At 46.4% G+C, this 14711-nt stretch overlaps 1 protein-coding gene across 14 annotated transcripts in view; it reads left to right on the plus strand.

Moving 5' to 3' along the window:
- Nucleotides 1-13301: 13301 nt before the first annotated feature.
- Nucleotides 13302-14711, plus strand: part of ADD1 (adducin 1) — an 85044-nt gene continuing 83634 nt past the window's right edge. For 2 of the 14 annotated variants that reach the window (XM_073647410.1, XM_073647447.1), the window contains exon 1: nt 13304-13577. The gene's annotated coding sequence lies outside the window, so the exon portion shown is untranslated. Of the gene's footprint in view, nt 13578-14711 lie in introns of all 14 variants that reach the window. The other 12 variants (XM_073647402.1, XM_073647472.1, XM_073647456.1 and 9 more) reach the window with 9 other exon arrangements.

A 14711-nucleotide genomic window follows, 5' to 3' on the forward strand; every position in this document is an offset into this window, starting at 1 on the left:
GGTTGTCCTAGTAGTGGACAAGTCCTTTAATGAATTCTTCTACAGCTGCAGTGACTATTTTGACCCCACACCAGGCACTTTTTCTGAAGAATTGCAAATATGTCAGTTTAGTGTCCATGCATTGTGCCCCCATACATAGAGCGCGCTTTGCTTCATCCCAGCCCAGTCTGCCTGTGCTCTGCGCCGCAGGGTTCTATTGTGCAGGCGCCGGGAAGTGACAGTGACTTGTCTGCACTATAGAAACCTGCAGCGCAGTGCACAGGCAGACTGGGCCGGGATGAAGCAAAGCACGCTCTATGTGAGCGGCTCTTTATGCATGCCCGGCACAAGAGGGAGCACAGTGCACGTCACAGGGTGACATGGGTGGGGATTTCTTGGCGTCCCAAGCCTGTGAAAAACAGAGTTTATAAAAACAGATTTCTCTGCAATCAAACCTCTACTATGGGCCATACAGGTATGTATAGATTTACTTTCCATACTTTGTATGCCCATAGTAGTGATCTGATATCTCCAAAGTGGTGACAGATTCCCTTTAAAAAAAAAAAAAAAAAAACACAGCTGCGATACCATGCAGACCTGTCGGTATACTCTTTGTAGGTTAATGATCGGGCCAATTTTTTCAATTCTGACCAGTCACTTTTTGAGGTAATAACTCTGGAACGCTTGAACGGATCCCACTGATTGAGACTGTTTTTTTGTGACATATTGTACTTCATGATAGTGGTAAAAAAATTTTGATATGACTTACGTTTATTTGGAAAATAAACAGAAATTTGGTGAAAATTTTTTACATTTTGCAATTTTCAAACTTTGAATTGTTATGTCCTGAAATCAGAGAGATATGTCACACAAAATAGTTAATAAATAACACGTCCCACATGTCTACTTTACATCAACACAATTTTATAACCCAAATTTTTTTTGTTAGGAAGTTATAAGGTTTAAAAGTAGACCAGCGATTTCTGATTTTCCCAACAAAGTTTACAAAACTTTTTTTTTTTTTTTAGGGACCACATCACATTTGAATTGACTCTGAGGTGTCTATATGACAGAAAACAACCAAAAGTGACACCATTCCAAAGACTGGACCCCTCAAGGAGCTCAAAACCACATTCAAAAAGTTTATTAACCCTTCAGGTGCTTCACAGGAACTGATGCAATGAGGAAGAAAAAAATTACCTTTAACTTTTTTTTTCACAAAAAAAATAAATTCAGACCAATTTTTTTTTTATTATTTTCACAAGGGTAACAGGAGAAAATGGACCCCAAAAGTTGTTGTGCAATTTATCCTGAGCACGCCGATACCCTATATGTGGATGAAAACCAATGGTTGAGCGCACGGCCTTGTTCGGAATGGAAGGAGCGCCATTTGACTTTTGGAACGCAAAATTGGCTGGAATTTAGAGCAGACACCATGTCGCGTTTGGAGAGCCCCTGATGTTCCTAAACAGTGGAAACTCCCAACAAGTGACCCCATTTTGGAAAGTAGACCCCTCAATGAAGTTATCTAGATGTGTGGTGAGCACTTTGAACCCCCAGGTGCTTCACAGAAGTTTATAACGTAGAGCTGTGAAAAAAAAAAATAAAAGGAAAAAAAAAATTCTTTTAGCCTCAAATTTTTTATTTTCACAAGGGTAAAGGGAGAAAATTGACCTCTCATTTTGTTGTGCAATTTCTCCTGAGTACGCCAATACCCTACATGTAATTGGCAACTAATTTTGAGGCATAGTGCAAAGGTCAGAAAGGAAGGAGCACCATATTATAGTGCAGATTTTACTGTTATGGTTTGAGGGTGCCATGATCCACTAGGAGATCCCCTGAGGTGCCAGAACAGCAGATTCCCCCATAAATGACCCCATTTTACAAACTACACCTCTCAATGAATTCATCAAGGGATGCAGTGATCATACTGACACCACGGGTGTGTCACAGAGTTTTATACCATTGGGCAGTGAGGAAAAAATAAATTTTTTGCGATAAAAATGTAATTGTTTTAGCCCCAAATTTTCATTTTCACACTGGCATAATGGATAAAAATGGCACCAATATTTGTCCCATAATTTCTGCTAAATGTGGCAATACATCCTATGTTTCTGTACAGTACTGCTTAGCCATACCGCAACACTCGGGAGGGACGGAGCGCTATTTGGCTCCTGGAGCGCAGATTTTCCTAGAATAGTTTGCGGACTCAATATACAGAGACCCTAAATGCTAGAAGACCCGAATCCCCCCCTAAAGTTACCACATTTTGTAAATTATACCCCTGCCAAACATGTGGACACTAAATGTGGTTTAGACACACTGCGGTGCTCAGAAGTGAGGGGAGGATTTGGATTTGGGATCGCAGAATTTGCTGAATTTCTTTTGGGTGGGCAAGGAGCCATATAGCTTTTCCAGAGCCTTTGTACTACCCGTAACGTGGAAGCCCCCTATATTTCCATTAACACATGACAGACCTGAGTGGGGGCTTTTATGTGAAGCTTTTATTGGGAACATTTAACATAACATTTTAGATCACATTTATCCGGCGCTCTACGCTGAGCACTTACTTTGGGGTTTCCATCTAAATCTCCGAATGACGTGATTCAGATGAAACCCCCAAGGGGTCCATTCACTATAATGAGTAGGCAGCAGAGTTACACTGGACTCCGTCTGGCCTCTGTTCAGCGTTAACCTTCTTTTCAGAGGTGCACAAAACTGTGGCCGACCGCACTTTTATTTACGCCTAAAAAGATGGACACCGCCGGATCATAGGTCAGATGGCATCCACAGTGCCTCCATCTGCCTCATTACATGGAATCTTCCATCAGGGGTTTCTGTCTGAATCACTTATTTCAGAGATTTACACGGAAACCCCAGTATAAGTGCTCAGAGCAGAGCGCAGGATAAATGTGCACCGACTAATACTGCGATCTTTGGGAGGCAGAATGAACAAATCAACAGCAGGTGAAGAATTGTTTTTATTTATTTTTTGACGCCGTTCCTCATGCAGTATAAAAGTGATTAGGCGACTTTATTCTTCAGGTCGATGCGATTACAGCGATGCCAGATTCATATAGGGTTTTTATGACCGACAGCTGTCACACACTAAAAGACGCTTTTTTTTTTAAAAAAAACTAATGTTTGCATCACCATATTTAGAGAGCTATAATTTTTCCGTATTTCGGCTGACAGTCATGTGACGGCTTGTTTTTTGCGGGACAAGTTGACGTTTTTATTGGTACCATTTTCAGGCAAGTTACATTTTTTTATCACTTTCTATTCTGATTTTTGGGAGGCAAAATGAACAAAAACCAACAATTCAGGATTTTTTTTTCGTTGTTACTTGTGTGGTAAAATTGACAAGCTAGCTTTATTCTTCGGATCAGTACGTTTACAGCGGTACCACATTTATGTAATTTTTTTATGTTTTTGCGCTTTCACATAATTATTTTTTCTATAAAAGTTTTATTATCTTTGCATCGCTTTATTCTGAGCTCTGTAACTTTTTAATTTTTTGGCTGATGGAGCTGTATGGTAGCTTTTTTTTTGCGGGGCAAGATGACGTTTTCAGCGGTACCATTTTTATTTACATTCGTCTTTTTGATCTTTATTTATTCCATTTTTTGTTTGGCGGTATGATGATAAAGCATCATTTTTTGCTTTGTTTTTTTACTTTTACCGTGTTTACTAAAGGGGTTAACTAGTGGGACAGTTTATAGGTAACTGTTCCGGACGCAGCAATACCAAATATGTGTCCTTTTTTCTTTTTTATTGTTATTTTTTTTCATAATATTTATGTTTGGGTACAGTATTTTTTTTATTTATTTTTTTATTATTATTTTTTCACTTTCTGACACTTTGTTTTACTTTTACACTTTGTCCCACTATGGGACTTTCACTTTTTTTGAAGGCTTATCGCTTGCATAGCATAGAAATGCTGCAGCATCTCTATGCTATGCAGGCTGCAGCCCCTGCACACACAAGTTGGCTAGACCGTGCACTGAGCACGATCTAACTAACTTGTTGATGCCTGGTGACCCCGATGTTGTCATGACGACATCGGGTCACCATGACAACGATCGGGACCCGGAACAGACAGTGCGGGACGCCGGAAAAGAGGTAAGTAAACAGCGCTTACCTCCCCTTGCACCCGGAATGCTGCAATCAACTTTGATCGCAGCATTTCAGTGATTATTGTGCTGGGAGCAGTGCGGCACCGCTCCTAGCACATTTTCACAGCTGACACTCAGTACTACCAGGCGGCGATCGCCCTGCATAGCTTGTGTGCAGGCGCGATCCTGTGATGCGTAATAGTACGTGCCTGGTCCAATAGGCCCAGGTACCAGGGACGTACTATTACTGATCACATGGGTCCCTGCACCCCTTCTCGTCTGTGACAGCTGTGGGCACTGAACTGGCACAACGTGTTTACACGCTGTGACAGTTCAAAATATGATGGACACTGCACGTCAAGGAGCGGTAACTTACACACGCTCATGACGTGCAGTGTCAGTCATTGGGTTTTGAGGGGTTAAAGGGAATCTGTCACCCCCTGGGAGTTATCAGACCTCTACCATGGGCATACAGGGTATAGAAATGTAAATCTATACATACCTGTATGGCCCATAGTAGAGGTCTGATTGCAGAGAAAAGTAGTTTTATCTTTTTGGTTTTCAACAGGCTTGGCGTCCGGGGGACGCCAAGCAATGCCTGCCTGATTATTATTCTCCTAAATCGCCGCCTATCAGCCGATTGAATGATGGTTGAATGATAATTGAATGAGGTGACAAGTAATCAACCTTGCCCAGCGTGTCTGGATTAGGCACCTCCGCAGTTCTTCAGTATATTTCAGGAGTCGGAGGATTGTTTTATGTTGTTTGTTTTGTCTACGTCATAAATGTCTGGTATGATATTGTAAACTATGAGGATCCTTGAATATGGGACTGAATGATTTTTCATTGACCAATAAGGGACTACGGTCTCTGCTTGATAAGGGATCCCGTTTGGTGTGTTCCTTCACATGTGGTGGAGAGGAAAATCGGTCCGTAAGAGGATCAGGGAAGTGCGATTGCCTATAACAGAGGAATCCTTCACGGTAAGGTAGTACTCTGTGGGCATTGAATTCCCCTGTAAATTGATAAGGGCACCCTCAAGGGCACCCTCAAGAAAGGGGTAAGTCGTTTTTGATGAATCAGAATCGTTGTCCTCAGTGTCTGTATTCTGTTTTGTGTAAGCTCAAGAGAGTGAAAATCATAGTAGCTAAAATTCTTGCTTAGCCTGTATACCCAGACTGGGAAACATATAGTATAAAAAGTAACACTTATTGCAGATATAATTGTCACACAGTGCCTTTACAAGGTGTAGAAGGAAAACCTCTGAACTGGGATATGTTATATGATCATGTAGAAATAATTGCAATAGTAAGTGGAGCAGTAGGCTTGGTATTGTTATTTGTTTGGTTGTGTGTAAGAATCTCCCTAGCTCACAGGGCTGGAAAATCTGTGTTAGTACTTCCTTAAAGATCTGTCTTCCGAGGCTCAGAGGAGACTGGGACAGGATCAGATCCGTCTTTCGAGGATCAGATGAGACTGGGACGGGATCAAATTTAGAGTCTGAGAGGCTCTAGGTGTGCTGTAAAGAGTTATGCAGTAACTCTGGCACAGTGGTTGCAGTCATGGGGACTTGCAACAGTAAGGAATTGACTAACCTAAAGGGCGTGGCCCCAGTTCCAGCATGTGAGATAGTGGAGAGATTGAAAGGGAAAGAAGCAGTAGAGGGATGTGAAATAATATTGAGGAAATTTGGTATGGGAAAGTGGGGAAATTTGGAGGAGAAGGAATGAGAGAAATATATCTGCAATTGGGAAGGATGGTTGAAAGATAAAAACAAACTAGAGAAGGCTAGGATGTGGTTAGAAGTAGCAAAACGTCTCTCAATGAGTGAACATAAATCAGAAGAAACCAGGCATGGAACTGTCTATGTAATCTATGATAGTTTGAAAAACTCTCAAACCCCTGTAGTCTCTGTACCTGATGTAAATTCTGCACGCCCCTTCAGCTCCCCGCCTTATGCTGGGTCAATGGCGTGGACTTGCAGACATTGTGGTCATCAGAATCCCCCTGGGGTTAATTGTTGCAGGTCCTGTGGGTCTTCACACCCAGGGACAACAACCACTAGTCATATACAGTTTCAACCTCCTAGGATGGTTGATAATGTTCAGGTACACGATCCCTCCCACCCCCCCACCCCAAGTATGGCCAATAGAAACATATCAGCCTTGGTCCCCCAGTGAACTTATTGCCCTCGTCTAGTTATTCCTATAACCTCCCCATTTAACACTCCCCTGTACCCAGTCAAAAAGAAAACCCCACCTGGACAGCCAGTAGCCTATCTTATGGTACATGATCGTAGGGCAGTTGATGCAGTAACTATAGTGGATACTCCACTTGTACCCAACCCCCATACTCTCCTGAATCAGGTCCCCTCCACAGCCACCTGTTTCACAGTAATTGATCTGGCCAATGCTTTTTTCTCTGTCGTCTTGTCCATGGAGTGTACCTCTTGTTTTGCCTTCACCTACAGAGGTGCTCAGTATGCATGGGCAGTCCTTCCTCAGGGAGCTGCTAACTCCCCTTCCTTGTTTTCCACATCCCTGAAGACTGTACTCGATAACTGATGCCCCTTTGATTCATCCACCATACTCTTACAATATGTGGATGACCTTCTCCTTTGCTGCACCACTGACCAGATATGCCACAATGAATCTCAATCTCTGCTGATATTCTTAGCAGAAAATGGGTGCAAAGCTTCAAAAGATAAAATCCAATTGTGCAAGTCCACAGTCACTTTCCTTGGGCATTGCCTGTCTCCAGGCATTAAGCATCTCAGCCCCGGGAGGCTTGAGGCTAATACCAAAAATACCCCTTCCAAGATCTACCAAGTCCCTTCGGGCATTCTTGGGCTTAGTCCAGTACTGCCATCTCTGGATACAAAATGCCTCTAGTACTATGGCCCCATTGTTTCAATGCCTCAAAACTGAGCCTTTCACCATTAATTCTCAGCCTATTGATGCATTTCACACACTCAAGCTCACTCTTTCTACCTCACCAGCTCTAGGTATACCGAATTATGACAAGTTTTTTACTTTGTACTGCCACGAACAGGCTGGACATGCGTCTGGTGTCCTTACCCAAGAACATGGTGGTAGGCAGCGCCCTCTAGGGTATTACTCTGTAACCCTTGATCTAGTCAATATGGGTTCTCCTACTTGTGTTAGAGCTGTGGCAGCTGCTTCAGAACTTGTTAAAAAGACAGAGGACATAGTGTTAGGAAGCCCCCTCACATTTCAAGTTCCTCATGCTGTATCTGAAATACTTCAACAGGCTCAGACCCGTCACCTCTCAGCATCAAGGTTGACAAAATATGAAGTCTCACTCCTTACACCTCCCCATATAACTATCAAACACTGTAATATTCTAAATCCGGCTACACTACTACCAGTGGATTTAGAAAAGGGAGGAAAGTATCAGGATGGGGAAGAGGGAGAGACTATGAGCCAAGATTTGCCCGTTTTTCAAACGGGAAGCTCAGTTTGATATGGTACATGAACATGATTGTCAGGCATTGATGGAAGCTGAAATAAAGGGCTTGGCAAATATTACTGATGTGCCACACACTAACCCCTCTGCTGAGTATTTTGTAGATGGTTCCAGAGCTTGGGACAGTGAACAAGGACGATTCATCACCGTGTATGCAGTAGTCCACAATGGTAAGGCAGTGATACAAGAACCACTCCCCTCCAGCTGCTCTGCGCAAGAGGCAGAGCTTAAAGCACTCGCTGCAGCGTGTAATCTGGGAAAAGGTAAAGAAATTATTGTATTTTCTGACTCGCAATATGCTTATGGTGTTGCACATGACTTTGGCGCCATTTGGCAAAGCCGTAATTTCTTGACCTCTGCTGGCAAACCTATAAGGAATGCGCAAGCGGTAGAGCAGCTACTCACAGCACTCACCTTTCCCCGAAGGGCAGCCATAGTCAAAGTGTCAGCACACACTCGGGAGCAAACTACCCTTGCGGTAGGGAATGCTTTGGCCGACCAGGCGGCTAAGGAAGGAGCACGACTATCTCTGACAGAGATACTGGCTATCGCAAGTTCGGGAACTCCAGGAGACTCAGAGTCAGGGAGTGCAAGAAGCCCCCTTTCAAATAAGGAGACATCCCCTGCACCGGTCCCAGTGGCCGTGGACCTCGAACTGCTGCAGGTCTTCCAGACCCAGGCTCCCCCCCACGAGCAGAATGCATGGGTCAAAGCGGGCGCCGTACAGTCAGTGTGTAGCATACCTGGCGGCGTTCTTGCATAGGGCACCATCTCCCACTATGCAAGATCGCAAGCTTGATCATCGGTCCAGTCTACTAGCCTGGCTTCCCTCCATGCTATCTGTTTGCCTCTGTTCTGGCTGCTTAGGGCGGCGGCCCGATTACTTCCTGCTTCTTGTAGCTGCTGCGGGCACACCCCTAATGCATCCTCAGCCTATTGCTGTCCGTCACTGGATATTTAAACCAGCTTCACCTGGAAGCTGATGCCTGAGCAACGCTTTCATTCAGTGTTCTCTTTGACTCTGAAGGTGCCAGGTCCTGTTCTATTCTGGTCTGTTTCCACCACTCTGGGGACTGTATTCCCAGACTGGCTCCTGTATCTCTTTCAGTAGGAGTTCCTGTCTGAACTGTATCCTAGCCTGTTTGTCCTGCCTTCTAGGGGCCGCATACCTAGACCTGTTGTCTGTGTTTTCTTGCCTGTCTGCCCGCCTTCCTGTAGGCTGTATTTCCAGGCCAGTCTGAAAAAGCTCCTAGCCTGTTCGTTCCGCCTTTTCTGGGGGCCGCATACCCAGACTCGCTCCTGTATCTCGCTGCAGTGTCAGGTTCTGTCTGAACACTCAGTTCCTGTCTGAACACTCTCCTAGCCTGTTTCCTGTTTTTCTCTATGTCCGTACCTTCCCTTTTTCTGCAGAGTCTGAACCTGCACCTAACTCCTACTCGTTGTCGCTGTACTTCCGTTTGAGTTTATTGTCCACTCGCTACTTCATTGCAAGTATCTTGTGTGTATCTGGTTCTGCCTTTCCCTTCCTGTCTGTTCCGTGTGAACAGAGCCCTGTCCCCTTTGCTCGCCGCCCCAGGCGGCCTCGCTCTGCTCTGCCTTTGCTCGCCGCCCCAGGCGGCCTCGCTCTGCTCTGCCTTTGCTCGCCGCCCCAGGCGGCCTCGCTCTGCTCTGCCTTTGCTCGCCGCCCCAGGCGGCCTCGCTCTGCTCTGCCTTTGCTCGCCGCCCCAGGCGGCCTCGCTCTGCTCTGCCTTTGCTCGCCGCCCCAGGCGGCCTCGCTCTGCTCTGCCTTTGCTCGCCGCTCCAGGCGGCCTCGCTCTGCTCTGCCTTTGCTCGCCGCTCCAGGCGGCCTCGCTCTGCTCTGCCTTTGCTCGCCGCTCCAGGCGGCCTCGCTCTGCTCTGCTTACCGCATCTGCAGTTCTGTTCCTGAGTCCCAGTCTGTACTGGACCTTATCCAGCCTGTGCTCCAACCTGCTAGTGCCTCCCTGTCGGCACTCCAGCCGTGCTTGCCAGTACTCCCTGCCTGCATACCAGTCGTGCTTACCAGTGCCCGCATGTCTGCATACCTGCCGTGCCTGCCTATACCCACCAGTCAGTGTGCAAGCCTAACCTGCCTGTTCCTGTATTCTCCGGTGTGGATCAACAGCCGTGTTCGGGGTCTGACCTGGAGTAGCACCTGGTCCCTCTGCTCGGTTCCTCCCTGGTGCACTGGCGTCGTTAGCAGTTGTGCGACCTTGGTCGGATCGGGTAGATACTTAGTTACGCCCCTCCAGGCACTCTCCGGTTCATGGTCCAGTGGGATCACTAAACACGCACACGCCAGTCAGTCCGGGCGTGTGCATAACACAGTGTCAGGGGTATGGCAGGTAAACAAAGGTATTTGCCTTCCACGCTGCCTGTTCCCCATAATGGCTGCCCTTGCACATTCTCCGGTGCATAACTCAAAGGGTGTTATGTGTGCAGTGGTGCTACAAAACTGGTGTGCCCCAGGGTTCCCGAATACGGCTGCAAAGTATGTTCAAGAATGTCTAGTTTGTGCAAAACATAACCCTGGTAGGCTTATTCAAGTCCCACGGAAATGCACACCAAAACCAGATAACCCATTTTAGAGACTGCAGGTGGACTACATACAGCTACCTAAGGTGGGTAATTATGAATACGCCCTGGTATGCATTGACCTTTTCTCTGGGTGGCCAGAAGCTTGGGTGGTGGCTAAAGCAAACACAAAAACTACTGCTAAAAAATTGATCAGTGAAGTGGTTTGTAGATATGGGGTGCCCGAAACTATAGAAAGTGACAGAGGAATCCACTTTACTGGGGAACTAATGAAAAGAATCATTGTCACTCTTGGGATAGAACAGGCTTTACATATTCCCTATCATCCACAAAGTAGTGGGAAGGTGGAATGTCTCAATGGTACCTTGAAACTAAAAATTCAAAAGTGCATGGAAGAAACACACTTGTCCTGGGTAGATTGTTTGTCCATAGCATTGTATTCAGTGAGGACCGCCCCAAGGGGGAGGGAGAAGCTGTCCTCATATGAAATACTGTTTGGTAGTGTCCCTAAGACAGAGTTGTATTTCCCACAGCAGCTGCAGGCCTCCTATGGTTCTCTCACTGAATATGTTCTGGAGTTGCATAAACATTTGACTGTTACTCATAATCGTGTTCTTTCCTCTATCCCAGATCCCAATTGCCTCAGCGGCACTCACACTTTGGTACCAGGAGACTGGGTCGTGGTAAGGAGACATATGAGGAGACCACTGGAGCCCAGATACAGTGAACCATTCCAAGTGCTGTTAACCACTGCCACTTTGGTCAAGCTTCAAGGCAAGGACACTTGGATCCACGCCAGCCATTGTAAAAAGATTTTGAACCCCAGCAGCAAAGATGATGACCCTGTTCGTTTGGACTATGGTGATAGCAACCGTACCTTTTGCCCTAACTCTCCATGAAGTACTTAAAGAGAACTGGGATAACAAACTGATAAAGCATCACCAAGTCTTACTCCAATACATGAACTCTAATGACCGTCCTAAGAACTGTGGGATATGCACCCATAGTCCAATATCCTCCAATACTATGCCTTATTTAGCTATTCCAGTGACTTTGAATGAAATGTTTTACTTAAGTAACTACACTTTTGCTATTAAGAGACTAAGCAAGAAAACACACAAGATTAAGCATCACAGGCCTGCAAAATATAATGCCACTTCTTCTATAAACATGTATGATGAGATTTAAAAGCAAGATATTTGTCAGTGAACAGGATTCGTCCCCTCCAGGCTTTTATAGCATGGGGAAGTAGCTGATGAATAAATTGTTTTGAAAAATAATAAAAAGGGAGGAGTTGTTGTGGTTAATTTTTTTAATATGTAGATATCATTATTCATTTAGAAAAAAACAATTTATATTTTTGCTATGTCTGAAGTCTGCTTGAGTGTTTTCTAATTTTACATTGTGGAATGTCTGACTAAGATACTTGTTTCCTGTAAAGTCCTTGACAAGAAAGTGTACGCTGGGCCAAGGGAAATTTGTTACTATTAAGTCTATTTCGGTTTTCTGTAACAATGAAGTTCTGTTCAGTCGAGCTAATAAATATGGTGAGTCTTTGTTGCCACACCAGAAGACTCTACCTGCTGACAATGCATGTCACATGTATTCTGTCTCTCTTCCTTCATCAATGAAGTATCTTAATTTGAATCTCACTGGCAATGTGAAGACCCTTTGCTGTCTATTCCAAAATTCTCCTTAAAACAAAGAGGGTGTCCATAACACTCCCTAATGAAAAAAAATTGGTTCCAAAATTGTGCTTATGTAAAGTAGACATGTGGCAAATGTTATTTATTAACTTTTTTGGGTGACATATCTCTCTGATTTAAGGGCATAAAAATTAAAATTTTGAAAATTGCTAAATTTTTTGACAAATTTCCATATTTTTCACAAATAAACGCAAGTGATAATGAAGAAATTTTACCACAATCATGAAGTACAATATGTCACGAAAAAACAATCTGAGAATCAGGGGGATCCGTTGAAGCGTTCCAGAGTAATTACCTCATAAAGTGACAGTGGTCAGAATTGTAAAAATTGGCCTGGTCATTAACGTGCATACCACCCTCGGGGGTAAAGGGGTTAAGTGCAGTAAAAAAAAAAAGAAAAAAAAAAGTTAAAAATCACCCCCTTTTGCCCCATTAAAAATAAAACAAATTAAAATAAAATAAATACATATGTAGTATCGCTGTGTTCAGAGGCACCTGATCTATCAAAGTATTAAACAAATTAATCCGATCGGTAAACTGCGTAATGAGAAAAAACATAAAAATTACAGGTTTTTTGGCCGACACAACATTGAAATAAAATAGAATAACAGGCGATCAAAACATTGTATCTGCCCCAAAATAAGAACGCCAGCTCAGCGCGCAAAAGAATAAGCCCTCACCCAGCCCCAGATCAAGAAAAAATAAAACATTATGAGTCTCGGAAAAAGCAATAATAGCTAAATTCTGATTTTTTTTTTTTTTTTTTTTTTTTTTTTTTAAGTTTTCCGAATATTTTCTCCAAATTCAATATAAAATACCTATAGACGTCTGGTATCTGCGAACTCGCAATGACCTGGAGAATAATAATGGCAAGTCAGATTTAGCATTTAGAGAACACGGTAAATAAAAAAACAAAAAATTGTGGATTGGACTTTTTTTTTTTGCAATTTTAATACACTTGGAATTGTTTTTCCTGTTTTCCAGTACACTATGTGGTAGAATGGATGGTGATATTCAAAAGTACAATTCATCCTGCAAAAAACAAGCCCTCATAGGGCCATACTGACGGAAAATAAAAACGTTATGGCTCTAGGAGGAAAAAATAAATGCGAAATGGATATACATACACAGTCACTGCCTAGAAGTAATGCTGTACCTCCTCTGTACAGGAGGGGGTGCTGGAGCAGGGGCCCCTTCGTGGATTGGGGCCCTGCCCAGTCTGCCCTTCCCTCACGCCGCCCACAAACACGACCTACAAGCTCCGCGGCACTGACTGAGTGAGACGCTATGAATGGTAATGTCACGGTGCTGCCTTTTCTGCTACGTCACATCCATCCCTTTCCCGCCTTCTCCCTCCGGCCAATCACAGCGCAGCATACTCTGAGCTCGGCTCTATTAGCCAATAGGCGCTGTCGGTTTTAGAACCTGCAAAACCGCGCCCGTGTTGTCAGCACTGTAGGCGCGGCCGGCAGGGGGAGCTGCGCGCTGGCGCTGGTGATCGCTGTGAGACGCAGAAGTAAATAGAGGCAGGAGGGCGGGAGCGCCGTGTCCGGTGACAGCGCACGGAGGCGGAGCCGGGGGGCGGCCATGCGCACTGCCCCGTACAATCCCAGCTGAGGGGGGAGAGGCGCCGCCGACATATTACTTCGCCTGAGAGGGAGGGGAGAGGCGGCTGCGATAAACATCACACGGAGCTTCTCCAGGGACACGGAGCTCATCCGCAGGGGACACTCGGGCGGTGAGTGACAGTGCGAGGATGCTGTGTAATGGCCGGCAGAGCGGTGGGCACCGTGCAGGCCAGAGATGCTAAGGGGGCAGTGCTGCTCGCACAGGCTGGGTGGTCGTACATTGCAGGGTGTAGTATGGGGGGGAGCTGTGTGCAGAGAAGCTGCAATGTACTGGGGCCAGGGTAGCATGTACTGCTGGGCTAGAGAGGGGGCTGCAGGGTGGCATGTACTGCTGGGCTAGAGAGGGGGCTGCAGGGTGGCATGTACTGCTGGGCTAGAGAGGGGGCTGCAGGGTGGCATGTACTGCTGGGCTAGAGAGGGGGCTGCAGGGTGGCATGCACTGCTGGGCTAGAGAGGGGGCTGCAGGGTGGCATGTACTGCTGGGCTAGAGAGGGGGCTGCAGGGTGGCATGTACTACTGGGCTAGAGAGGGGGCTGCAGGGTGGCATGCACTGCTGGGCTAGAGAGGGGGCTGCAGGGTGGCATGCACTGCTGGGCTAGAGAGGGGGCTGCAGGGTGGCATGCACTGCTGGGCTAGAGAGGGGGCTGCAGGGTGGCATGCACTGCTGGGCTAGAGAGGGGGCTGCAGGGTGGCATGCACTGCTGGGCTAGAGAGGGGGCTGCAGGGTGGCATGCACTGCTGGGCTAGAGAGGGGGCTGCAGGGTGGCATGCACTGCTGGGCTAGAGAGGGGGCTGCAGGGTGGCATGCACTGCTGGGCTAGAGTGGGGGGCTGCAGGGTGGCATGCACTGCTGGGCTGGAGAGGGGGCTGCAGGGTGGCATGCACTGCTGGGCTGGAGAGGGGGCTGCAGGGTGGCATGCACTGCTGGGCTAGAGTGGGGGGCTGCAGGGTGGCATGCACTGCTGGGCTAGAGAGGGGGCTGCAGGGTGGCATGCACTGCTGGGCTAGAGAGGGGGCTGCAGGGTGGCATGCACTGCTGGGCTAGAGTGGGGGGCTGCAGGGTGGCATGCACTGCTGGGCTAGAGTGGGGGGCTGCAGGGTGGCATGCACTGCTGGGCTGGAGAGGGGGCTGCAGGGTGGCATGCACTGCTGGGCTGGAGAGGGGGCTGCAGGGTGGCATGCACTGCTGGGCTAGAGTGGGGGGCTGCAGGGCGGCATGCACTGCTGGGCTAGAGTGGGGGGCT

Source organism: Phyllobates terribilis, unplaced genomic scaffold (assembly GCF_046119375.1).
Source record: "Phyllobates terribilis strain yellow unplaced genomic scaffold, ASM4611937v1 Scaffold_1__5_contigs__length_1240528914, whole genome shotgun sequence".
NCBI classification, from domain to species: Eukaryota; Metazoa; Chordata; class Amphibia; order Anura; family Dendrobatidae; genus Phyllobates; species Phyllobates terribilis.